The sequence below is a fragment of the Pelodiscus sinensis genome, chromosome 3 (assembly GCF_052426305.1).
Source record: "Pelodiscus sinensis isolate ZL-2025 chromosome 3, ASM5242630v1, whole genome shotgun sequence".
In the NCBI taxonomy this organism is placed as follows: domain Eukaryota; kingdom Metazoa; phylum Chordata; order Testudines; family Trionychidae; genus Pelodiscus; species Pelodiscus sinensis.
Window position 1 is genome coordinate 37,548,149 of NC_143054.1, and position 26,366 is coordinate 37,574,514.

Sequence of the window (26,366 nt, forward strand, 5' to 3'; positions counted from 1 at the left end):
CAATATGCCAGTAGCATTCCTGACTACAAGGGCACACTGTTGACTCATAATAACCACCCTGACAGTTAGGAAGTTTTTCCTAATGTCCAACCTCAACCTGCCTTGTTGCAATTTAAGCCCATTGCTTCTTGTCCTATCCTCAGAGGTAAAGAGAACAATTTGTCTCCCTCCTTCCTCCTTGTAACAACCTTATATGTACTTGAAAACTATTATGTCTTCTCTTCACTTTGATCCAGTGGTTTAGCGGGAAGAGTATTTTATCACTTTTCATTTACTTAAATCTGTTTGATTAGACGTTCCACTTGTGGATGCTTCACTGTGCTCATCAGTCTCCTTTCTCTTCACCAAGCCTGATTTCAGCCACAGATCCATGTTGAATGTATGGCTAACGTTTGTATGCTTCTAACCATCACAATTGTTTTGTCACACATAGGTGCCACAACATAGATTTTCAGACAGCAATAAATAACATTATTGAAAGATATTTAATTTTAAAATAATAATCTATTGTAACTTTGCAATTTATTTAAAACTTATTTTCGATGATCATTTTTATTTATCTTCTTTTTTTCACGGACCCCAGGTTGAGAACCACTGATATAGAAAGTGCTTTTTCCTGCCGTGATGGCAGGGGACTGGACTCGATGAGCTCTCGAGGTCCCTTCCGGCTCTAGTGTTCTATGATTCTATGATTTTGGAGAAGATTATTGCAGGTCAAAAAAAAAAAAGGCGTGGCAGGTCAGAGTGGGGTGGAGTGGAAGGAATGGAAGGAAGATGGGTAACGTGTGGAAGTAGCAGAAGCTTGTGCAGTCAGATGGACAGTAGACTAATAAGCACCTGATCAGCTAACAGGGATTTATCAATTGGCCTTAGTGAGAAGCTGTAGCTGTGTCCCAGATCTGCCCATCAGTAGAGTGATGAGTGAGAGGTGAGAAAAGGAAAAGCTCTAGCTGGGGGAACAGATGAGACACAAGTTTGTGAGGGTAGCTGCAGACCTGTCAAAGAACAGTGGAAATGAATGTTATCCAGTGTTTTTCATCTTGCATGGAAATACCACATGCTTCATTTGGGAAATCATTCTTCATTACTGGGAGGTTGGAGGGATTGAAACTAGGGTAACACTCCTTCCATATATTAATAAATAAGCAAAAAAAGACCTCTGCTGGGCTATGCAGGATTTGGATCCTATAAAAACTCCTATAAAAACTCCCTTCATTTGCTGCTCATCCTCATTTCACAACGCCAGAACATTAGAGGGCCTCTGAAGAGGAATACTGGCTCAGCTAGTACTGTTTGTAATTTTCAATAGCAAAGTATTGCCTTCTGTTGATTATTAATAGCTGCCATGAGCTTTAGCTAAAGTAAGCATGCCAGCTATAATGGAATGAACAGTAAACACAAAGCATTCAGCTAGGATCGAACGTAGTAGTGAGAAAATGTACAGATCTCAGTGAAGAAATAATCCTCTTGATCTTCATGTTCATATCACCAAATCTGTGATTTTCCCAAGCCATCAGATCTAAATATAAAATTCCTGTTGTCAAACTTGGCATTCCCTGAATAATTCCTTACTGTGCGTAAAGCACCTGTTTGCTTCCTTAAAGAAAAATACCCTTTTCAGCTAATCTCACAATTTATCTTCCAGACTAGAGAGACGACCTGATCTTTCTGTTCTTAAATACTTGTGAAACACTAAGGCATTGATCCTTAAAGGCAATTAGGTGTTCACCTGGCTTTTTTAGGTGCCATTTATATTTCCAATACTGGGTCGATACTGGGAGGAACTGTTTGATGTCTCCTCTTCCTGCCCTCATGAAGAACAGGCCGCCTTGGAGCCTGAAGCAACACAGAATGGACAGAAGCTGCCCCTGAGCCTAGTACATTTCAGGCTCCATTTTGTCGAAAAAATGGCCATTTTTCTGACAAAACCTGAGTTACGTCCACACTGCAATCACATTCTTTCTAAAGTAAATCAAAAGAACAGAGGGGTTTTTCTGACAGCAATACTCCTCGGCTGTGTCTAGACTGGCAAGTTTTTCCACAAAATCATCTGACTTTGTGGAAAAACTTGCCAGCTGTCTACACTGGCCGTTTGAATTTCCGCAAGAACACTGACGATCTCGTGTAAGCTCGTCAGTGTTCTTGCAGAAATACTGTGCTGCTCCCATTCGGGCAAAAGCCCTCTTGTGCAAATCATTTGCACAAGAGGGCCAGTGTAAACAGCACAGTGCTGTTTTTCGCAAAAAAGCCCCGATCGCGAAAATGGCAATCGGGGCTTTTTTGCGGAAAATTGCGTCTAGATTGGCCACGGATGCTTTTCCGCAAAAAGTGCTTTTGCGGAAAAGCATCCTGCCAATCTAGACGTGCTTTTCCGAAAATGCTTTTAACGGAAAACTTTTCCGTTAAAAGCATTTTCGGAAAATCATGCCAGTGTAGATGTAGCCCTCTTTCTTTATATGAGGAAAAAGCCTTTATGTATGGACGGAGAGGAGGGTTTTCTTTCTAAAGAAGAGGCCTCCAGGAAATAACGTAGGTGCCCTGTTGGACACTCCATCCATACTAATCACAACTCTATAGTTCCTGTCTCCTGCCAGCTCTTAAAGCTACAGGCACCCTGAACAAGCCTTGTAGCAGGAAGCCGGCCTGAGAGAAGCACCCTTACCACGTGGCTCTCCCTGCCATAGGCCTTGCCACCCATGGCAGAGCCACAAGCCCCCTGGAACCTATCTGGCCCTCACAGGGAACAGACCCAGGAGGCCCAGGACCACCCTAGGGGACCAAGAGGAGGGTATCCTCCTGGTGCACACCACAAATACTGTCCCTCCTCAAGCTGTGGGGTGAGGAGGAGACATTGCAGGATCTCCGCTCCAAGCACCTCAGCACGGACATCTCCGAGCACATGGCCGAGTCTTTGGTGGAGTGCAGACACCCACCCAGGACCTTGGAATAGGTCCAGAGTAAGGTAAAGGAGCTCTGCCAGGGATACGTCAGGGCCAGAGAGTGAAGCTCACACTCAGGGGCAGCTCCTACTTCCAGGAGCTCCACCAGATCCTGTGGGGTGGGGAAACTTCTTCCCCACCTATTGTCATAGACTCTGGTCTCAAGGTCCCCACCATTGCCCAGCCACAGGTCACAACAGAGGATGAGGAGGACTAGGGCCAGCAGGAGAAGGAGGTGGAGACGGACACTATCACCCTGTCCCTGCAGCTGGTGCCCATCAGCCAGGACATCTCCCAGGCCTCGTCTGGCCCAAGGACTGTTGGTTACTGGTCACAGAGGAGGGCACGGCCTCAGGGACAGTGTCTGCATGGATGACTGACCGCCTCTCCCTCTTTGTGTTCTCCACAGCCGGACCAGTCAGGACTGAGGGGCAAGCCACGCCACCCGTGCCAGCTGCCACAGACTGTGGGACCTGAAGGCATGCCAGGGTCTAGGAAGACCTCATGCGGCAGCATGTCAGCATCCTGCGTGACATGCATCAGACCCTGGCACAGAAGATCCACGAGGATGCTGAGTGGCAGAACCGTGCCTGGGACCAGCTCATGCAGCGGTACAATAGCATGTGTGCTGTCATGAGAGAAATGATGGCACACCCACCTGCTGTTGCTCCTCCTACCTACCACTCTCCTGACCCCCCTGCTATGCCCATTCCAGCTCCCACTGCCCCCATGCAATGCCTCTGCTCCTTCTCCAAGCACTGCCCATGCCCCCTCCCCGCATGATGCCTATTCCCCCTCCCCCTGCTATTTCCTGACCCCACTCCAGACCCCCTCCTATCCACGTCCCTTTGCTCCCCAAACCCACCCAACCCCAACTCTGACGAGGCAACCGCATCCAAGGTGACACATCTAGTCACCACTCCGAGCCTCCCTTCCCATCCAGGTTATGAGCACCTCTCTTCCTCCCCACCTTTTTTTTTAAATGAAAGATAAATACAGACTTCATTTTGTTGTAAACAAATCATTTTATTGAGAGGTCAGGGTAGGGGTGAAGGGAGGAGTTTTGGTGGGGAAGGGATAGGGCAGCAAGCCAGAGTCCCTTGAGGAGGCCCTGGGGAGACTTGCTGGGGTCCTTGAGATAACCTCTCCCTCAAGGCCTCTCAGATGTGCACCCCAGGCTGATGAGCCTGGCGGATGGCAGCTGTCCATGTAGCTCAAAGGCTCGCCCCTCGTGATTGGCATCTGCCCCTCACTCTGGGAGGAAGGCCTCCCTCTCCCTCTCCACAATATTGGGGAGGACACAACATGCCACGACCACCTCAGGGATGTTGTGCTCCCCCATGTCCAAGCGAGTCAGCAGGCACCTGAACTATGCCTTGAGGTGGCCAAAGGCACACTCAACCTGGATCCTGGCCCAGTTCAGGTGGTCATTAAATTGGTCCACTGTGTGGTCCAGGTGTCCGGTATAAGGCTTCATAAGCCCTAGCATCAGGGGGTAAGCTGCATCCCCCACGATGCCTAATGGCATCTGCACATCCCCAACTGCTAGTTCACAGTGGGGGGAAGAATGTGCCCGCCTCCAGCTTTCCATACAGGCTAGAGTTCCAAAACACACGGACATCGTGTGCCCTGCCAGACCACCTGACAAAAATGTCCATGAACTGTCCACAGTGGTCAATAAGGCCTGCAGCACCACCAAGAAGTAGCCCTTCCTATTAATATACTGAGCCGCTCGATGCTCCGGTGTGCGGATCAGTACGTGGGTCCCATCTATGGCTCCAGTTCAGTTTGGGAAACCCAGGGCAGCAAATCTGGCCACGATCAGGTCCAGGTCTCCCAGGCGGATCACCCTCTGCAGCAGGATGGAGTTGATGGCCCTCACAACATGCAGAAGGAGACAAACAAACACACAAAACAGAGAATGAGAGGAGTGCCTGAGCCCTTGGGAGGTGCCTGCCTCCCGCCCCTCCCTCAAACACCCCAGGAGCCACCCTGTAAGAGGCCACCACCCAGCAGCAGGGCTGTGTGAGGGCAGGATGGCACAACCCCACGGGGATGGGGCTTTCCCCCCCGACTCCCACTCCACCCTCCACAGCCCCGAACCTCCCTTTCCCGAGGGACCCCCTTTTCCAGGACTCTCCCCCTCCCACCCCCGCACACAGAGCTGTGGCCCCAGAGTGCCTTACCTCCATGAGGAGAGCCCCGATGGTGGACTTTCCCATGCCAAACTGGTTGCCCACTTGGGTGGCAAGCTTCAAGATGGCAATTGTGACCCACTTCTCCAGGGGGATGGCGGGCCTCAGGTGGGTATCACATCTCTAGAGGGAGGGTGAGCCAGGCACACAGCTCCAAAAAAGTGGCCTTCTGCATGCAGAAGTTTTGGAACTGGTCGTCCCACCACTTCATGACCAGAAGGTCCCACCTGTCCAAACTGGTGTTGAGCCTCCACAAATGCCTCTCCACAGTGGGGTGCAGTTGCCAGAGTGGAGCTCCCGCACCCAGGGAGAGGGTCCCAAGAATGAGCTCCGGGTCAAGCTCATGCAGGACCAGGAAGGCAGCAGGCACAAAGTTCTGCAAAAACTGCATCGTGGCCTTGTGGAGCCATTGCATGCCCAGGGCAGCTCCGGCTCCATGGCATAAAGAGAAAATCTGTGGCATCCAAAAAAGTGGGGCAGCCATAGTAGGTACTGCAAGTAGGCTTTGCTGTCCCTTGAATCATAGAATCATAGGACTGGAAGGGACCTCGAGAGGTCATTGAGTCCAGTCCCCCGCCCTCAAGGCAGGACCAAGCTCCGTCTACACCATCCCTGACAGATGTCTATCTAACCTGTTCTTAAATATCTCCAGAGAGGGAGATTCCACCACCTCCCTTGGCAATTTATTCCAATATATGACCACCCTGACAGTTAGGAATTTTTTCCTAATGTCCAATCTAAACCTCCCCTGCTGCACTTTAAGCCCATTACTCCTTGTCCTGTCCTCAGAAACCAAGAGGAACAAATTTCTCCTTTCTCCTTGTGACAACCTTTTAGATATTTGAAAACCGCTATCATGTCCCCCCTTAATCTTCTTTTTTCCAAACTAAACAAGCCCAGTTCATGAAGCCTGACTTCATAGGTCATGTTCTCTAGACCTTTAATCATTCTTGTCACTCTTCTCTGTACCCTTTCCAATTTCTCCACATCTTTCTTGAAATGTGGCCCCCAGAACTGGACACAGTATTCCAGCTGAGGCCTAACTAGTGCAGAGCAGAGCGGCAGAATGACTTCACGAGTTTTGCTTACAACACACCTGTTGATACAACCTAGACTCATATTTGCTTTTTTTGCAACAGCATCACATTGTTGACTCATATTCAACTTGTGGTCCACTATAACCCCTAGCTCCCTTTCCGCCATGCTCCTTCCTAGACAGTCGCTTCCCATCTTGTATGTGTGGAACTGATTGTTCCTTCCTAAGTGGAGCACTTTGCATTTCTCTTTATTAAACTTCATCCTGTTTACCTCTGACCATTTCTCTAACTTGCTAAGGTCATTTTGAATTATGTCCCTATCCTCCAAAGAAGTTGCAACCCCACCCAGTTTGGTATCATCTGCAAACTTAATAAGCGTACTCTCTATCCCAATATCTACATCATTGATGAAGATATTGAACAGTACGGGTCCCAAAACAGACCCTTGCGGAACTCCACTTGTTATCCCTTTCCAGCAGGATTTAGCACCGATAACAACAACTCTCTGACTACGGTTATCCAGCCAGTTATGCACCCACCTTATCGTGGCCCTATCTAAGTTATATTTGCCTAGTTTATCAATAAGAATATCATGCGAGACCGTATCAAATGCCTTACTAAAGTCTAGGTATATGACATCCACCGCTTCTCCCTTATCCACAAGGCTCGTTATCCTATCAAAGAAAGCTATCAGATTAGTTTGGCATGACTTGTTCTTCACAAACCCATGCTGGCTATTCCCTATCATTTTATTACCTTCCAAGTGTTTTCATATGATTTCCTTAATTACCTGCTCCATTATCTTCCCTGGGACAGACGTTAAACTGACCGGTCTGTAGTTTCCTGGGTTGTTCTTATTCCCCTTTTTATAGATGGGCACAATATTTGCCCTTTTCCAGTCTTCTGGAATCTCCCCTGTCTTCCATGATTTTTCAAAGATCATAGCTAAAGGCTCAGATACCTCCTCTATCAGCTTCTTGAAGAGGTAGGCAAGTGCGCAGCAGAAGCAGAGAAACAGCTGTCCAGGTCCCTTTAAGCGCATGTCTCTGCAAGGCTCCAGCACCAGCACTCAGAAGCAACTGGTGACCTAAAGCCCTGGCTGAAGTGGTTCCGGAGGCCTTATATGCGAGAGAGCATCCAGTCAGTCTGGACACTCTCTTTTGGAAAAGCGTATTGCTTTTTCAATGCACTTTTGTGTGTGGACGCTCTCTTTTGGAAGAAGTTTTTTCAGAAGATCTCTTCCAAAAAAAGCTTCTTCCGAAAGAAGCCTGGAGGCTAGACGTATCCTTTGTTAGGCTGAGGCTAATGCAGCAGCCTGTTGATGCTTTCATGAATTCTAACCCAATCCTAGGCACTCAGACCTGCAAACTTTTCCTCCAGATGGGTATTCACACGGTAAAGAAGGGCTTGTTTTCCAGGACCACCTTGGTAGCTGGCTGGCCCACTCATAGATGTGTTGTTCAATCGTTATATATTTGATTGTGTTGGCTACATACTCTGCAGTTTCCCACTGGAAGCTTGGAATAACAGCTCCCTTTGCCAATTAGGCACCACTAGATCTTGGCCTGAAATACTAGGAAAAGCTTCTGCAGCACGTCACTGTTTGCTCCACCCATAATCACCACCCCAATGTAGATAGTTCTGCAATTTGTAGAAAACGAAAATCAGCTTTGAATTTTCAGCTTGTCATTGTCTCTGCATTTCTTTCATTAGCCAATCTGTGTCCAGGGAGCTTCTGTAGACTGAAGTATCCCTCTCACAAAATACTGAAGTTCAGTGTTCGAAAATAATATTTTCTAATCTTGACATTTCACAAGTATTTTTTCTATGCTCCTGCACTGGGGTATTTGAAGCCATAACCCTCTGTGTCTTCTCCTATTCCAAGCCCCTTGACCTCTATAGGTTGCTGTCCCTCCACAGCACAGAGCAAGCCTGGTCCAAAGTACCTTCACAGAGTGTTCCAAGAGGAAGTGGCTGAAATTCTGGAGAGGGCCAACAAGCAGGTTCACTCCCAGAAAGACAGAGGCACTTGCAGTTGGAGGAAAGGCATGTCAGGTAGAAAGTCTGCACAGCCTGAGGACAAGATTTCATCACTGGAACTGGTGTTTGCTTCACTGTTTCTGGAACAGAAATGGTCTCTAATTGAGGAGTACAGAGCTTAGCAGAGAACTGTTTGAGGGGTTGCAATAGTACCTGTTCCTGTTGTATCACCCACACTATACCCTGAGTCTCCTGAGCTGTGCTCTGATGAGATGCAAGCCAGAAGTAGCTTGGAAAACTTCATGGCTGGGTTGCCCAGGCAATTAGGCCCCATGAGTGGCTAGCCAGGACAACTGATGCCCATACAGTTCTCCTTCTTAACTCCCTTTCCTGTGGAAGTTTTCACTGCCCTCCCCTGGTCCTATGTAAGTGGTGGGCAACCTGCAGTCTGGAATTCCAGCTGTGGCCCAAGGACCCCTGTCTCTCCCTCCACCACATGCCTCTCTCACACAAGGCACTGGAGCCTAACATTTCCTACTTCTCCCTGAACCTCCCATCACTTTTGGAGCACAATGAATCTGCTGATTTGCACTCTGGCCCTGTTCCTCCCCTTCCCTCCCAGGGCATGAACAGCTGATTCCTGGCGTTCCAGCTTTGGGAGGGAGGGAAGGAGAGGGAGGAGTAGGGACTGAGTTCAAATCAGTGGATCCATGGCCCTCTGAAAGTGTTAGGCAGGAGAGGGAGGAGTAGGAAGTGAAGGGCTCCAGTGCACCAGAGGGGAATGGGGGAAAGGGGCAGAGAGGGGGTGGGTAGCACAAAGGTGGAATCCCGGTGGGCCATGGGTTGCAGGTTGCCCACCGGTCTTGCAGCCCACTGAGTTGGAGGGCCACAATGTTGCCCACTCACTATTCTTGGTTGCCCATCACTGCCCTAAATGCATGTCAAATGGGGGGGGGGGCATCCAGTGGTAGCTGGAGTTCCCTCTGGTACATGGTTTCTCTCTTTGCACTTGTTTATGCACTTTTTTTGTTTTGAAAAGGTTTGGTTGTTACTGTGCTTTGGTGTTGCAATGGTAGCTGGCCTGCCTAGCAGTGGGTGAATGCTGTACGTTTCTAATACATAGTTCCAAAGAAAGTATTCTATGGCACCAAGCAAGTTTATTGCTATCACTGCATCTCTTCATACCATGTGTATTTGAAATAATAAAGGTAAACACATGAGCTGAGACAATTAGAAATTAGCAAGCAAACTTTATTCCTCTATACACTTATGTACATCAATCCACATTTCAATCACTTCCTTAGTTGAATCCAGACTGGGCAACACTTTCACCCTCCATTTCATAAGTGGTCATGTCATTCATAAATTCCCAAACATGAAACCCTTCCCCAAACCAATTTGTCCCAATCCGCACAAGTACATCTATCAATGTACTATCCCCTTCTTCCATTGGGCCATGCAAATCCATTATATGGGAGCAGAAAGCATCTTTCAGGTGAATCTTGTTCCTGCAATGGAAGGTGCATTCTCTGACTGAATGTCCTGGTTCAGTGGCACCTTGCTGTCATAGGTCCATTCAGGGAGAAATGGCTCACCTCTGGCTGCACAAAGATTGCGAAGAATACAGCAAATCACAGGCATGAGGACAGCAATGATGATACCGACATCCAAACAAATCTGTAGACATCTCCAATGGGATTTCAATCTGTCACTACCACATTCAACAACCAGAGAGTGTAATTAAACTGCCTTTTGCCAGAGCTTCTAAAAATCAGGCAAAAGGGATTATGAAGGTCCCCCAGATTAATGGTAGGAATGGGAACACCATTTATGACAATGTCATTTGATGGGAATAATGTGTTCCTTGAGGAAGATAAATTATAGAGTCTCATAAATGGCCCTGGCATAATTTGGAAATGCCATTGTCTCAAAGCCAGCAGTTACTTCAGGAATATGAATTACACCTGCCACATTGGGGTAAACCACATGCTTGATTACCTCAGAAACCTCCATTATTCACAGCTGACTTTCCAACACCAAACTGGTTGTCAGTGGACCTTTAGCAACCTGGGGTAGCCATCTTTAGATGGCCTTAGCAATATGTTTCTGGGCTAGCAAAAATGGCCTCATGAATTTATCTTTAATCTGGAATAGAGATGTTAATGATTAATTGGTTAACTGATAAGCCTCACCCTTAATGAGTTAGGCTTACTAGTTACAGTTAGCCAGTGGGGGTTGGAGCAGATCTAGTTAACTGATCTAGCTAACTAATTAAAGAGGATTTTACCACTCTACTCTGGAGGATTGGGGAAAGCTCCAGAAAGTAGCTTTCTTCATGCAAAAGTTCTGATCCCAGTGCAAGTCTGCCTGATGATGTAATCCCACCAGTCTGTGCTTGCAGCCCCAGCCCAGAAGCATCAGTGGAATATCATGAGTGGCATCAGCCAATCTGAGTTTGCCATGCCTGGGTTCTCTTCTCTGCCTCCTCCATCATAAACTCTGGCAGGTGCCTTTGATTGGTCAGAAAACACCACCAAAATGTCCATCAGAGCCTCACAGAAATTTTGCCCAATTCCTGATAAGTATGAATTGAAAGTGCAAGTAAGAGAAATTCTTAGAAGGTGACCCCTCCATATTGCTTGGCAGGCTGTGTTGGTGGGCTGGTTAGACTTCCCCTAACTGGCAGAGTAGACAGCAATTATTACCACAGTCAAAGAGCTAGAGTGGCCCCATTTTGGGAGGGATTCTGGGACGTGGCTGGTTTGATTCAGGTCTGTATGCTACAGTGTGAAAACCAAAGCCCCTTGTTACAGCTCAGATTAGAAAATGTTTAATGTAGAGTTAGCAATCAGTATAGATGCTCAAGGCCTGGGATCTCAAACCCAGGATCAGCTGACTCAACTTCCACTAACTCTGGGTTTGTATTGCAGTGTAGACATGCCCTTAGGGGTTAGGCTGAGTGGAGGTTAATGACTAAGAACCTTTACTGATCCAATCCTCAGTACGATGGTGATTGGAGCCGTATGATTGCTCTCTATAAATATATCAGAGGGATAAAAACCAGGAAGGGAGAGGAGCTGTTCAAGTGAATTGCCAGTGTGGGTACAAGAACAAACTGGCCATCAACAAGTTTAGGTGAAGGTTTCTAACCACCAGATGAGCAAAGTTCTGGAGAAGCCTTCCAAGGCAACAGTTGGGGCAGAATACCTAACTGGTTTCAAGACTGAGCTTGATAAGTTTATGGAGAGCCATAGGCAACTACCATTAGCAAAAATCCCCAATGGTCTGAGACGAGACATTATCTGGAGAGGGCTTTGAGTTACTCCAGAGAATTCTTTCTAGGTGTTTGGCTGCTTGGAATTGCCCACATACTCAGGGTCTCTAATTGTCATATTTGGGATCAAGAAGAATTTTTCCCCTGCATCAGATTGGCAGAGATCCTGGAGGGGTTCTTTTAGGGGGGTTGTTTCCTTGTTTTGGGGGTTTGTTTTGTTTTTTCTTTCTTTGGCAGCAAGGAGCACAGATCAAGTTGAGCTTTAAAATGATGTAAATGGGGGATTCTTTTTTACATGAAGACTTTAATTATAATATGAGGTCATCAGTAATTCAACCAGAGCTCAGGGGAGCTATTTCAGGAGCGGGTAGGTGAGGTTCTATGACCCAGCATTTCATAAACAGAAACCTGAAGAGCACATTAACCATTTATGTGAGCCTAAAATAACTCTAAATTGAAAATAAATTCTACTTACACTGATCATTTTTGGCATCAAGGTCTTTCTGGTAACTTGGTAGTTTGTCATGAATTTTATAGATTCATGAAGAAGAACTACGTGTAGCTTGAAAGATGGTCACCAAAAAAGAGTTTGTCCAATAAAAGATATTAGCTCACCCATCTTGTCTCTCTATAGATTCATTATTTTCGTAATACTTTACATTGATTGCAAGCCCAAGTGGACTTGTGAATGAAAAATACCTTTACTTCAAATCCTGAAATAACAGGATCTACTGTACTAAGGAAATAGTATATGGAAAGAGAAAAGCTTTTGTAGCAAAAGTAAATTTTGATTGTGGTTTGGCTGCTAAAAATTACGAGTGAAATCCTCAACCGACTGAAGTCAATGAGAAGTTTACCATTTGACCAGTAAGGTCAACTTTCACTCTAGATCTCATTTGTCTGGAAAGAACATGCTTATTTTTCTGTTCCTTTTCTGTGCACAGTATGTGAAAGTTACATGAAACAAACCTGCTTGATTTCCAGAAGGGTCTTTCAAAGTTACAATTTGTTAACAGATCGACCAGTATGCTATTATTTCAATTCCATTTGGCACATGCTGAGTATAATAATAGAAACTCTCTCCTTAGATCACATAAGACATTGTACATACTCCTGCCGTAGTTAGCTGTGGAATTGCTTGGCAGGTGTCCATTTGTTAAACAAATACAAACTTCCTTTGATTTCTCCGTTCTGCACTCTACAGCAAACGGGCCATATGCTGTCAAAGGACAATTTGAAATGTACCTACACAGGGTCGCTGAGCTCTCTCAACTGCCTGTGGGTACTCCAGATAGATCCTGAACCCAATCAATGGGAAAATTAACTATGTAACACATTAGACTGAATTATACCACAGAAATCACCCCTTCCTATCTGCCCAGGGGTAGTTAGTAGACAGACCACTGGCCAAATCCAGACTGCCAGACACTTTTGACCCAACAATGAAACTCTCCGGTGTGGGGGCAGTTGGTGAAGAGGGGGGCTAGTGTGGGAAGGGAGTGACTGGCTGCATGCTGGCATGCTCGGGGGAGCTGGGGCTGTGGAGTAAAGGGAAGGAGCTTGGCACTAACACTCACCCTGCTGCTGCCACCTCCACGGTTCTCCAGCCACCACCAGCCTGCAACCGACCAGTACTAGACAAGGAGCCCAGAGGCCACAGGACACGTAAGTGGCTAGAAGGCACAACCACAGCTCAGTCCCACCCACAGGTTAGCCCAACCATGTGGTGTGTGCCTCTAGTAAAGAGGATCACAGCAGGGTGCCATTTAGGGAGCAGGGAGGGTACATCTAGGGATGGTCTAGACAGTACTGGGGCCTGTCGTGAGGTCAGGGGACTGGACTCAATGACCTCTCAAGGTCCCTTCCAGTTCTAGTGTTCTATGATTCTGTGTGGCCCCCTGGGTTTTGTGACACTGCAAGAATTCCCACTGTCAGTCCTGTGCATCTGTTGGAGCCCCGTTGACAGTTGGAGCCCCAGCCACCAGGAGCTGACACAAAACTGGGGGAGCAAGTGCCCCTCTCACCCTTCCTAATTGACTCTGTCATTGGGAGTCCCACCAGGCTGACAGCTGGATTATGTGTGGCTAGGGTTAAGTCCCTGTGTTTGTACTATAAGTCTGTATTTCCAGGAGTTTGTTAATCAGACCCCAGGACCCCAGACCTGATCCAGTCATAAATTTGACTTTCAAGTTCTTTGCTCAGGAGAGAATTATTTATACTGCATTTGGCAGCTGGTAAGCTGCACTTCAGGAATTCAGTAAATGAATAACATAAAAGCAACAGTGGTCTGAGCCGGTTTCACTCTAACTCAAAAGAGCCTGATCCTGTATTCCTTTGCATCCAAATTTCACCCAGAGTTCAATGTGTGTGATGAATGTGGAACTGGGCCCAAGGTAATCAAAGAGCCATGAAATGAAGGAAGTTTAGTAAAACAGTAGTGAGCCTGCCTGTGAGAGATTTTTCACCAAATATTCCAGAAGGTATAAATACTGTGTCCATCCCCATGAGAGCACACAGCTTGCATGGCAGTGGAACAAATGGGACTATTATACAGGGAGGCAGAATTCTAGGCATCTGACTGGGGAGTGCAGAATAGCAGCATCTTGAGATGTTGAGTTCTTTGGGCTCTGTGGATGTTTTGTTCTCAGTGTGAGCAGGGCAAAACACAGAGGGGTGGGAAAGGAGACAGTTGACCTGCCATTATAGCTTATCCTCCATTCCCCTTTTCACAGGGGCTAATTCAACCTTAAGCCTGCAGTCGCTAGCATGGAATGGATTTACTGCTGTTCCACAGCTTCTGGGAGGATTCTTTCCTTCCCAGCCTCTCCAAGAGTCCCAGCTGTGTGGGCAGTTCCCTCGGGACAGTGTTTAGCTCCAAGAAGTGTTAGTATGATTTGTCCTTTTCATATGTGTTCATTTTTTTAATTGTATCCTTTGGTATATATGGTTGTGACTATTTTCTTCCACTATTTGATCTGAGGAAGTGGGTCTGGCCCATGAAAGCTCATCATCTAATAAACCATCTTGTTAGTCTTTAAAGTGCTACATAGTCCTGCATTTTGCTTCAGCTACACCAGACTAACACGGCTACATTTCTATTGAGATTTCATAGGTATTCTGCCTGAGTAAGCACTGCAGGTTTTGAATGTTGATGTGCAAGTGTGTTCGCAGTTCTAACACAAAAAGTCTCTAGTATCCAAATCTTACTTTAAAACTCTCCTGAATGCACATTGACACAAAAGATGATGCCAGTGAGCTGACAAGTGTGTTTTTTTTAATTTGGTCATCTTCAGTGTAGCAAGCATGACACCAAATTATTTAACAAGTAAATGATAGGCTGTTCAAAACTCTTTGAATAGAGATGTGCCTAGGGGCAGATCTTTGCTCCCACTAATTTGTGATGCTCTGATAATGGCAGGGGGTGTCCCAGGTTAGGAGAATACAAAGAATATGGTCTGAAGCTGTTGTAATATGCATTCAGGAGCAAAACAGCCACCAGCACCAGGAGGAAAAGGGAAGAGGCACACCTGATGATCTAGGCTGTTATAGGCTAAACATCTATATATTACTGTTAGATCTTTGGTGAGTAATTTAATTTCCATGGACCTCAATATAACTGATCTGTAGAATGATTATTATAATAATATCTATTTTGTGCAAAGTGTAATTACAATTTGAAAATGCTTTGAGTTCTGCACATAAAATATGCTACAAAAGTGCAAATGAATTATTATGTAAAACTTAAGGTATTATGAGTAGACATTTTTAAATCAGCAGAACTGGATAACTTATGTTCAAGAGTTTTAAAAGAGCTGTCCTATTAATATTGATTTTCAACAATTCTTGGAACATTCTGGACATGTTAGAAGATTCAAAGAAAGCTTATGTTGTGCCAATATTGAAAAAAGGTGCACAGGTTAGCTATAGACCAGTCAAATTTACATCAATTCTGGCTAAAATAATGAAATAGCTGAAATGGGACTGGATTCATAAAGAATTAAAGGAGGATAATATAATTAATACCAATTAACATGGATTTATGGAAAACAGCGCTTGTCACATTTGATTATCAGATTGATTGACAAAGATAATAGTGTTGATGTAATATATGTAAAGTTCGTAAGGCATTAGTCTTGGTACCACATTTCATTTTTATTCAAAAACTAAAAACATGCAAAATTAATTTCCATTAACACGGCATACATTACATTAATTAAAAACTGACTGTCTGACAGCTCTCAAAATGTAATTGTAAACAGGCAGTGATGACTAAGAAGGTGTATTTCTAAGTGAGGACCCCCAGGAGGTATCAAATTGGTTCTTGGCCTTTCGCTAGTTAACATTTTTGTCAGTGACCTGGAAGGAAACATAAAATCTTCCCTGATAAAGTCTGTAGGTGATACAGACTTTGGAGGAGTGGTCAATAATGAAGAGGACAGGTCACTGATACAGACTGATCTGGATATTTTGGTAATTTGGGTGCAAACAATATATATTTTAATGTAGCCAAATGTGGCCTACATTCATTGGTTTTAGATATATATCTATGGTACATTTACAGGATGGGATACTCTTCCCTAGGAAGCAGTGATTCTGAAAAAGATCATTAGAGGATTGTGGTTGAAATTCAGCTGAACATGAGTTCCCAGTGTGATGCTGTGGCCAAAAGGGCTAATGCAGTCCTACAGAATCTCAAGAAGGAGTAAGGTGTTATAGACTCTATATTTAGCAGTGTTGCATTCACTACTGGAATACTGTGCCCTGTTTTGGTGTCCAGACCTCCAGAAGGATGCTGATACATTGGAAAGGGTTAGAGAAGATCCACAAGAATGACAAAAAGATTAGAGACTATGCCATATAAAGAGAGATTTCAGGAGCTCGATCTGTTTAGGTTAATAAATAATAGGTTATGGGGGTGACTGGATCATAGTTCATAAATACCTACACAGGTAACAAAAGAGTGATGAAGACATTCAAAATTGCAAATGAAGCCGGGATTTAAATATCCTGCACTTCATTTGCATATTTGTGTTATGGTGCTATTTCGAAATAACAGATGCTGTTAAGATGCGGTTATTTATTCATCAATCTAGAAAAGTTTAATATAATCCAATGGCTTGAATGTGAAGCTAGACAAATTCAGACTGGAAATAAGTAAATTGTTAACAGTGAGGGTAATTTACCAAAGGTTGTGATGGATTCTCCAGAACTATCACTTTTTAAGTTGTAATTGCATGTTTTGCTAAGATTATCTTCACTTGCACCCTCTTTCAAGAAAGGGATGCAAATGAAGACATTCAAAATTGCAAATGAAGCTGGGATTTAAATATCCCACACTTCATTTGCATAATCACGTTATGGCACTATTTCGAAATAGCGCTATTTCGAAATAACAGATGCTGTTAAGACGCGGTTATGTCTACAGAAAACCCTTCTCTCAAAATAACCTTTATTCCTCATACAATGAGGTTTACCAGTTATTTCGAGAGAAGGGTTTTCTCTCTAAATAACCGCATCTTAACAGCATCTGTTATTTCGAAATAGCACCATAACACGAATATGCAAATGAAGTGCAGGATATTTAAATCCCGGCTTCATTTGCAATTTTGAATGCCTTCATTTGCATCCCTCTCTCAAAAGAGGGTGCAAGTGTAGACATACCCTAAGAAACTAGGCCTAGTTCAACCATAGCTATAGGACCCGAGGCAGGAATTAATTCAGGGATACTACATTGCTTGTATTCTGCAGGAAGTTGGACTAGATCAGTGGTTCATAACCCACAGTCCTTGGACCACTTGCGACCCAATTAGCATACAGCTGCAGCCTATATGACATCCTCATGGCCATGCAAGTACCATATATATTGTGTAAATTCAGCTCATGTAATACATGGGCACGTCTACCCAGCAGGGCATAAGTCAAATTAAGATACGCAACTTCAGCTAGGTCAGTTGCATGGCTGAAGTTGAAATAACTTAATTTGGCTTTTGGGGCTGTCTACAGAGCAGGAAAATGAAGGAAGAACACTCTTCCTTTGACATCCCTTATTCCTTATGAAATAAGGGTTACAGGAGTCAGAGTAAGAAGTCCTCCAGCTTGACATTATTTCAAAATAATGGCTTGCTGTGTAGATACACATTTTGTTATTTCAAAATAACTTCAGTTATTCCAAAATAACACTGCTGGGTAGACATACCCATATACATCTACATATACAGCTTACAACAGTAAATGAGTTGAACCTCTGCACTAGCTGACCATAATTGTCCCTTCTAGCCTTTGAATCTATTATTTATTATTCATTTAACAAATACTGTACAAACTGCCCTTAGATCCTCAGTTTGGGCAGTAAATAATGTTTTTTTAAAAGTCTCCAAATATGGACTGCAAAAAAAATTGTAAATGTTTTGATTGGTAGACTATAACAGGTGCAAAGAAATTGCCTCTACTTTCAGACACTGTTGAACATTATTCGTCTTACGATTTTTTAAAACCAATTTTCTGGCTAATGGATTAAAATATGAAATAAAATAATACAAAATAGTTTGTTAAAATAATGTAAATACAACTTAGGAACAATTTTCCTTTCAATGACTGAAGAACATATTATATATTATATTTTACTAAGGAGCTGAGTCCTCTGCTCGCTACGCTCACATACCCCCTCTCTCTGGCCACTTTCATTTTGCTGAGAGAGCCTGTTGATGCTGATGATGCCGATGACGTGATGACATAATTCCGTCACCCAGCAGGAACATTCTGTCGTCCGGCAAGAAAAACGTTTATATTATATTATATTATATTTGGCCAGCATTGCTCAGGTCCTTGTGGGCTCAGGCAGGGGTGGGGGTGTGGGAGTCAGGACAGTGGGTTGGGAGGCATGGGGGGAGGGAAGAGTATGGTGAGGGAAGAGTATGGTGGCTTTAGGAGCCAGGGAAGGAGATTGGGTATTGGGGGTTCAGAGAAGGAGGTGGGAAATTCAGTAATCAGGGCAACGAGTTGGGAAGTATGTGGGGAACTAACTTCCCAGGGCCATCTGGGGTTCCAAGGGCTGTGCTGCCCAGGCTGGACAGTGGCTGCTTCCTGGGGCTGGCTGAGGCCATGCCTCACAGCTGGCAGCTACTTCCTGGGGCTGGCCAAGGCCATGCTGCGCAGCTGGTGGCTACGCCCTGGGGTCGGACAGGCAGATGTGGCTGCATTATCTGACTGGCAGCTGCTCTGTGGATGTTGGAGTCTGTCAGAGTAGTGCGGGCTGTGCTTTCACTATGGTCATTCTGGAGTATATCTGTTCCTCATGCTTGCTGCCCCCATGTGGTCATTCTGGAGTAGATCTGTGCCTGCTATCAGAGCCTTCCCTTTCCATTTGATGAAAAACAATCTCATTCAAGGCACAACCCATTGTCTTGGAACAGCCACCCCTTACCTTTCTCTAAGTTATGATAAGAGGAAGCTGCATACCAAATGTGGTGGTCCTAACTCACACCATTTATGAGACGTTCTTGAACAAACAGACTGACAGACAGATGGGTGGACAGACAGATGCACAAAGTCTATTAAATATATAGTAGATATTCCCTGGTAGCAAAGTAACTCCCAGTCAGGGGTTAAGGCTCCCTTGTACTAGTTCCTTTACACACAAAGGTTAAAATCCTGGCTACATAGAAGTCTGTTAGGAGTTTTGTCATTGAGTTCAACAGGGCCAGGTGTTCCCTCATAGAGAAAAGACTATAATCTAAGTAGACAAAGTCAGGCAAATAGATATAACTTGTCAACAGCATAGAGTGCATGTAAATAACTAGTCCTCCCAACTTTTCCCCTCCCAAAACAACTTCCCCTGGATAGCTATTATTGGACCTCCATAGCCACATCCAAAAGGTGCTGTAAACGGGTGGACTCACAGCACCTCCTGGTGGTCATTTTGGGAATTAGCTCAGTTATCCTGCACCCTCCTTGGGTGGTATCTCACACATCATAACTCTTGTCTTTTCCAATGTCTGGATCTGGAATTGCATCACTCCCAAACCACAGGTCCTCTTCTGGCAGTAGTAAAACAGATTTTTTAAAAATATAGGGCAAACTGTTTGAATGGTGTTGATGAAAGTTCTTATAAATATTTCATTTCCTAGATACAACCTTTGTGTGTTCAAAAGAAGAAAAAAATCTGAATTAACTGGCAGGAAGCTCATTTTTGCCAAGTGCTTTTTAAATTTCATAGAGGCAAAGGCATTAACCTAAGATTAACCTGTTTATATTGTACCAAAATCTCCTATAGGCCCAGAGCTCTGTGTTGTATTTGACACAACTGTTAGAGCAAGGACTGAAATAAAGTTATTTTTTATTCATGATATTGTAAGTGTATCATTTTTTTTCTCTTAGGCTGTGTCTAGACTGGCCAGTTTTTCTGAAAAATCAGCCGCTTTTCTGGAAAAACTTGCCAGCTGTCTACACTGGCCGTTTGAATTTCCACAAAAGCACTGACTTCCTACTGTAAGAAATCAGTGCTTCTTGCGGAAATACTATTCTGCTCCCATTCAGGCAAAAGTCCCTTTTGTGCAAAGCTTTTGTGCAAAAGGGCCAGTGTAGACAGCTCAGATTTGTTTTCCGCAAAAAAGCCCCGATCGCGAAAATGGCGATCGGGGCTTTTTTGTGGAAAAGCATCCATGCCAATCTAGATGCACTGTTCCGAAAATGCTTTTAACGGAAAACTTTTCCGTTAAAAGCATTTCCGGAAAATCATGCCAATCTAGACGCAGCCTTAGTGATTAAGAAATTCTGTATTATAAGTTGCAAGGTCAAACGGGAAAAATATGAGAATCCAATTGTAAACAGAACTACATTTGAGTAAACAAAGTCAGTGATATTTTATGTTTAAGACAGCCCACTAGTACTTTGCCTTTGAAGTTGCTAAAGAAAATCTCTTATACATCTTATCATTGATGTTTGGAAAACTGGGTGTACTGCACGCTAACTGAAACAATTCATAATGTTCTCTTTTCTGGTATTTTTTCCAGTAGATATTATCATTGATCGCTGTCTGGTATTTATAAATTGTCAGAGTTGGCAAAAATACTCTTAACAATTATTTTTCAGGAGCGTGCACCACTGTAGTTGGTGGTAGGTATCTTTGTAGGGGATCAGTCAGCTAAGAAATACATGTATCTGCAATAGTGTGTTTTGTGTTTGAAGAATTCTCAAAAAGTTATTCTAGAGAGTAGATGCACAATGACTATAAAGCAGACCATCAGAAAGATAAGTTAAGCAGACTAAATTACATTACTCTAGAGTTTGTTCATTGCTTTGTTCTTATAATGGTGTTAGGGAAATTTTTTAAATTGAGACCAGGCAAAGGTTTCTTTCTGAGGGAACCTGGGTTTGGGGGCATTCAGTGAAGGGGCAGAAACCATTATATTCATAAACACAAGAATAGGCTGGTTATTAGCATGAGAAAAGGCTGTTTGAAGCAGACAGTAGGAGGGAGAAGAGCTAGAAACTCAAGTCTTAAGCTTGGTCTACACTGTGGGGTAAAGTCAGACTAAGTTACACAACTCCAGCTATATTAATGAAGTAATTGGAGTACATGTACCTTAGATCAACTTATTGCAATATTTACACAGCTCTGGGTTGATGGGGAAAACCCATCTGTTGACTTATCTTATTAAGCTTTTCATTTCAGTGCAGTACTAAGGTTGATGGGAGCAAGTTCGGCAGTCAATTTACCAGGTTTTCACTAGAAACACTAAATCGACTGCTGATGGATCAATCACTATAGCGTCAATCCACCAGCAGTGTAGACATACCTTTCGTGACCTCCAAACTTTGGGAAGGGGCAATCTAGATACTTTAATAGACCCATTATTGGAGAATCTGAGTGCTTCTCACTCCCAAATGTATTTAGCCTCACAACATCCCTGTGAGGTACACAGGTGCTATTATATCCTCCTTTACAGAGGGAAACTGAAGTTCAGACAGATTAAACAATTTGCCCAAGATTACACAGTAGGTCTGTGGTAGAGCAAGAAGGTTTTCTGAGTTCCAGGCTAGTGTTCTAACCACTAGACCATCCTTCCCTTCTACATGCAGGAAATACATGAACTATGCCAATTTTTTTCAATAAATAGACAAAAGTGGATGTTGTAGGTGGTGCTCAGGACTGAACCATATTTCTTGAAATATACGCAAAAGTGAGACTTAATTTTCAGTGATGAAATTCTCTATATGGAGGATCTTGGATGAACACAGAATGCCAGGTGCTGAGCTTCAGATTAGAACAGACATGTAGTATTGTTATGGGGGTGGAGCGGGGAGAAAAATTCCAAAATAGGAAACAAATGCAAAGTCAGACTCACATTTTCTTTACAAAAACAGTAAAGCAGCAACCTGACGGTAATGTTTAGACTTTTTATCCTAGCCAAAGCGTCCCTCTTTGTTGGGTGGTCACAACTGTTTCATTGCTGTGTAGATGTCTGGGCTTGGGATGGGACACGGGCTCTGGGACTCTGTGAGGCCAGAGGACCCCAAAACATGGGCTTGAGCTTGAGCTTGGAAATCTACAAAGCAAAGAAATGGCCCCATAGCTTGAGCCCTGTGAGCCTGAATCAGCTGACATAGGGGGTTTCTCTTTGCTGTGTAGACATGCCCTTAACTCCCTCATAAGCCTTTTGTGAAGGACTTTGCCAAAGGTTTTCTGGAAAATCCAAGTATACTGTATCGACTGGATCACCCCATCCACATTGGCCTTGGGGATCATTGGCGGTCTGGTGCTGTGTGCTGGCACAGATTAACCCCCCCCCCACACACACACACACACACGTGCGCGCACGGCAGCAAGGAGCCATGGGTAATTGAAGCACAGTGGTGCAAGTGTGCCTACACAGTGTACTCCACTTCCCTCATGGCTCCTGCTGCCACAGGGAGTGCAACCACTATTGACCCATGGTACCAGGTCCCTTAGTGATTCCCAAAGCTGCGTGCTCAGGGGTCGGGGTACCAGGGGTAGAGAGAGTGAGAAGATGGTGAAAAGAGGTTGGGCTTGGGAGTCAGCAATGGACAGATCCCCATTGGCCCACTGGGAGGCCCGGGCCAGATTGCACTATCACTCTGTCCAGGACTGGCCGTGCCCAAGAGGTAGCCTGGTCTACTGGTTGGTGCACTGGCCTGAGACTCAGGCAAACTTGCTGAGTCTTCCACTGATGTGCCATGAGATTTCGGGCAAGTCACTTCACCTCTGCATGCCTCTGTTTCCCTTTTGTCTGTGTCTGTTGTCAGATTGTAAACTCTTCAGGCCAGTGATAGGGTTGCCAAATTTCTAATCACACAAGACCAAAGACCATTGTCCCACCCTCTACTTTTCTCTGAAACCCCACTCCTGCCATCCTCCCTCCCTTTGTCATTCACTCTCCCCACTGTCACTCACTTGCTCATTTTCAGTGGGCTGTTTCAAAAGAGTCGGGACAGGGACAATGTATGGGAACATGAGGGAGGTCACATGACCCCAAATACCATCCGCAGAAAGGGCTGCCAGCAGCTGTGGGGAAGAGACTAATGGGAAGGATCTGGCACCCACAGCAGTGGTTTGGCCCCCCCGCACTCAGCAGCATTGTAGGGAAAGCAGAGCAAGGCAGCCCCAGCTCACACTGCTCTCCCAGCTATACTACTCCTCTGCCAGCAGGGGAGTGCAGGGGCTATCCTTCCTCTCCCCTACGTGACACGGACAAGAGAGCAGCACAAGCTGGGGGCTACTTTGCTCCACTTCCTCTGCCACTGTCAGTGAGTGTGGGGAAGGGGCTGGACCTCTGCAGTTGGCACCAGCCCCCTAACCCCACTAGCCTCCTGGACTGCCTTGGTTTGTGGAAAAGGTGGGGTGGGATGGAGCAAGGGTAGAGAAGATGTGAGGAGAGCGTTAAGCACGGGTGGGGAGGGGTGGAGAGAGGCAGGAGTTGTCTAGCCCATCCCTGGTCTGTGGGGCAAGTCATATAGCCAGCGGTCCCCCAGGTCTCCCTCACCAGTTGCCTCTGGGTTGGGGTGTAAGAGGGGGTGAAGGCTGTGGCTTTGGATGTAGGCTCAGGTATGGGGCCAGAGATGAGGGGTTTAGAGGGCAGAAGGGGGCTCTGGGCTGGTGGGTGGAGATGGGGGATTCAGGTATCCTGTCTATAGGCACCAACCCCACAGCTCCCATTGGCCACAGTTCCCAGCCAATGGGACCTATAGAGCTAGCATGTGAGGCAGCATTTGGAGCCCCCCTGGCTCTCCCTATGCCCCTGCAGCCAGAGGGGAAACATGATGCAAATAATTATTTGGTTGTGGTCAGGCATGGAAACATCGGTGATCCACCCTTCTGGTTAACCTTTGATTTTCCAAAACACACCCAAGACTGCAGATCACAGCTCAGCACACACTATCATTTTCACTTATATGCCAAGTAGCTCCCCAGAAATATATTTCTGATTTTACAGAAATCTTGTCATGTGGTATAGGTCTCCCAGGTAAGTGCTGTTTCCAAAAATGTCCCCAGGTCCCTGCATATTTTTTTAAATTTTATTTAACTGAAACATATTTCTGGTGTGTGTGGGGAGGGGGGGAGAAGGGGGTTCTTGTAGAGGCTAAAATGTGTAGGACTGTTACAGCTCTGGGGAACCCGCACCAGACCAGCTGGGAAGGGAAGAAGGCCTGCTGCTTGAGTATCTGTCTCTGCAGAAGGTACCTGTGGGCAAGGCCAGATGTGGATCCTGGGAGAAAGAGCAGTGACTACATTTGTATGGCAAGTGCAGCCTGTAGGGCTTCCAGTGTCACTATTCTGATGCTTTAGTGAAAGCAGACATTCCCTCCATCTCTGCTGGCCCAGAACTGCCTGCTCTGAGTCAGTTAGAATTCACAGCAATACTAGCTTTCAGGCCACAAACTTAGGCAACAGATTATGCAGCAGCTTGGGATAAACTGGTACTCCATACACACTTTTGAACTCCCTCATTATCAGAGTAATATACCAGCTGATCACGACAATGGGCAACCTAGGCTAGTGTGTAGGCTTCATGAATGGCCCTCCATCTCAGTGGGCCACAAAGCTCCTGAGATAAGTGGAGTTAGCAAAACTACCCTAGTGCCTAGAATTTGTTGGATGTGCTGACTGAACCATAGCACTGTTTTGCTTGGATGCTGAGGGAAACATTTGGCTCTTACAATGTTGTGTACAATCACTACACATGCACTTGTTTTATGTGCATGGTACTTTAGTAATACTGGCACGGGGAAAAATGCTGATGAAAGTAAGTGGAATCTGACAACCCCACATGTGAGTGTAACCACCTATAAGTAGATTTGAGCCTAAGACCTGTGGAGCCAAGTATAGAAGCCTCTACAGCTTGAGCTATAAAGCCACCTGGTTCTCAGCTTAGGCTATAGAGCTCCCTTGTTCTTATCTTTCACTGTAAGTGGTCTAAGTGCCACTACATGGGACAGTGAACCACACCCTATAGGTGTGTGGGTTACATGAGCAACAGTAAACAAAATGTCTCATGGGCCACACATAGCACCTCAATAGGCTACACGTGGCTGTCTGGCCACAGGTTACTCACCACTGCTCTAGGGACAGACTTGCATCCCCTGCCTGTGTCCCCCAGCAGTGCACCTACCCAGGAAAGGTGTGACCCCTAAATGGAAATGCAGCTGAAGGTTGCTTCTGTTCTCTATTTGCTTCCAGCTGAGTGATGTGATTGGAAAAATGAGAAAAATAAAGTGAAAGAAAATTAGACTTTCATATTTAAGTTTAATAATTTAAGGTAGTTGTAGGAGCACAACTAAAGGAATGGATGTAATATGCTTCTTACTTAAAATTTAACAATCACTACTTCATATGTATTCAAAAACACTATGCAGTGCAACTAGCCCTGATCCCAAACCTGTGAGGAGAAAATGGAGTGTTACTGGTTCTGATTTACAACTGAGGAAACTGTTTTAAACAAACATTGATACATGGCACTATATTCTTTTCTTAATCACATTGGTTCAACCGCCCTTGCTTCAGTTTATTTTCATCGCTCGGGGTAATTAAGAACAGAATTTGACCGAGTTAAATGACTTCCTTATGGCCACATAGCAAATCACTGAAATTAGCTCTCGGCAGTACCTGGCTCTTAGGTCTCTGTTCAGCTCAAAAGAGATTTCTGATCTTTTCTAAAATATGGTTTTTAACCTAACAATGCATCTCTAAAGTGTGTAGGATTAAAATAGATTGTGAATATTATTCAATCTACGGGTCTGTATTCATGAATATGATGGCTTCCTAAGTAGTAAAAGTATTTAAGGGTGTTTGATATCTAAATCATACTTATTTCATTGTATGATCCACATTCAAGCATAAAGTTTATTCCTATTTTAGGATCCTGAAGCACAGAAATCTTTTTTCTTTGAACTAAATGAACTGCTTTTCATAATCAACTACAATGTATATGGATGGTATCTTTTATAGTGTATCCCACACTGAGTCCATCCTCTGTTGCAATTTTTTAGTAAACCCCCACACACAGACACACTATATATATGTGCAATTCAGAATTTCCCAGACAGTTGTTTTAGCTTTGGAAAAAATACTGATTAGACACAGAAGCTTAGAATACTATGAGGAAGTATTTCTTCTGTTCAAAGAATTATGAGGGAAAACGCCACACATTCTCCCCTGCAAATCTTCTTACTATATATTTTAGAAATGTGTATCTGTTTATCCATCCATAAGTCCATTTGTTTAAAATCTCCTTCTAAACAATAAGAGCTAGGATCACCAAATTTGGCATGCAGCATTTTCTTATCATAACTTAAAGCAAGGTCAGGATTTGGTTGTACCAATAAAATGGGATGTGCCTGGAATTCGATTATTTCTAACAGGGAGAGGTCTGGAAAGAGAGAGTTATATTGTAGAATGACCACAGGGGGCAGCAAAGAGTGGAGA

The 26,366-nt window shown here is 44.6% G+C and overlaps 1 long non-coding RNA gene across 1 annotated transcript; it reads right to left on the minus strand.

Moving 5' to 3' along the window:
- Nucleotides 1-9,381: 9,381 nt before the first annotated feature.
- Nucleotides 9,382-13,764, minus strand: LOC142827583 (uncharacterized). Its single transcript, XR_012902260.2, has 2 exons — nucleotides 13,003-13,764; nucleotides 9,382-9,752 (listed from the first exon to the last, which is right to left on the minus strand). It is a non-coding gene; the product is annotated as an uncharacterized LOC142827583 (long non-coding RNA).
- Nucleotides 13,765-26,366: the final 12,602 nt, after the last annotated feature.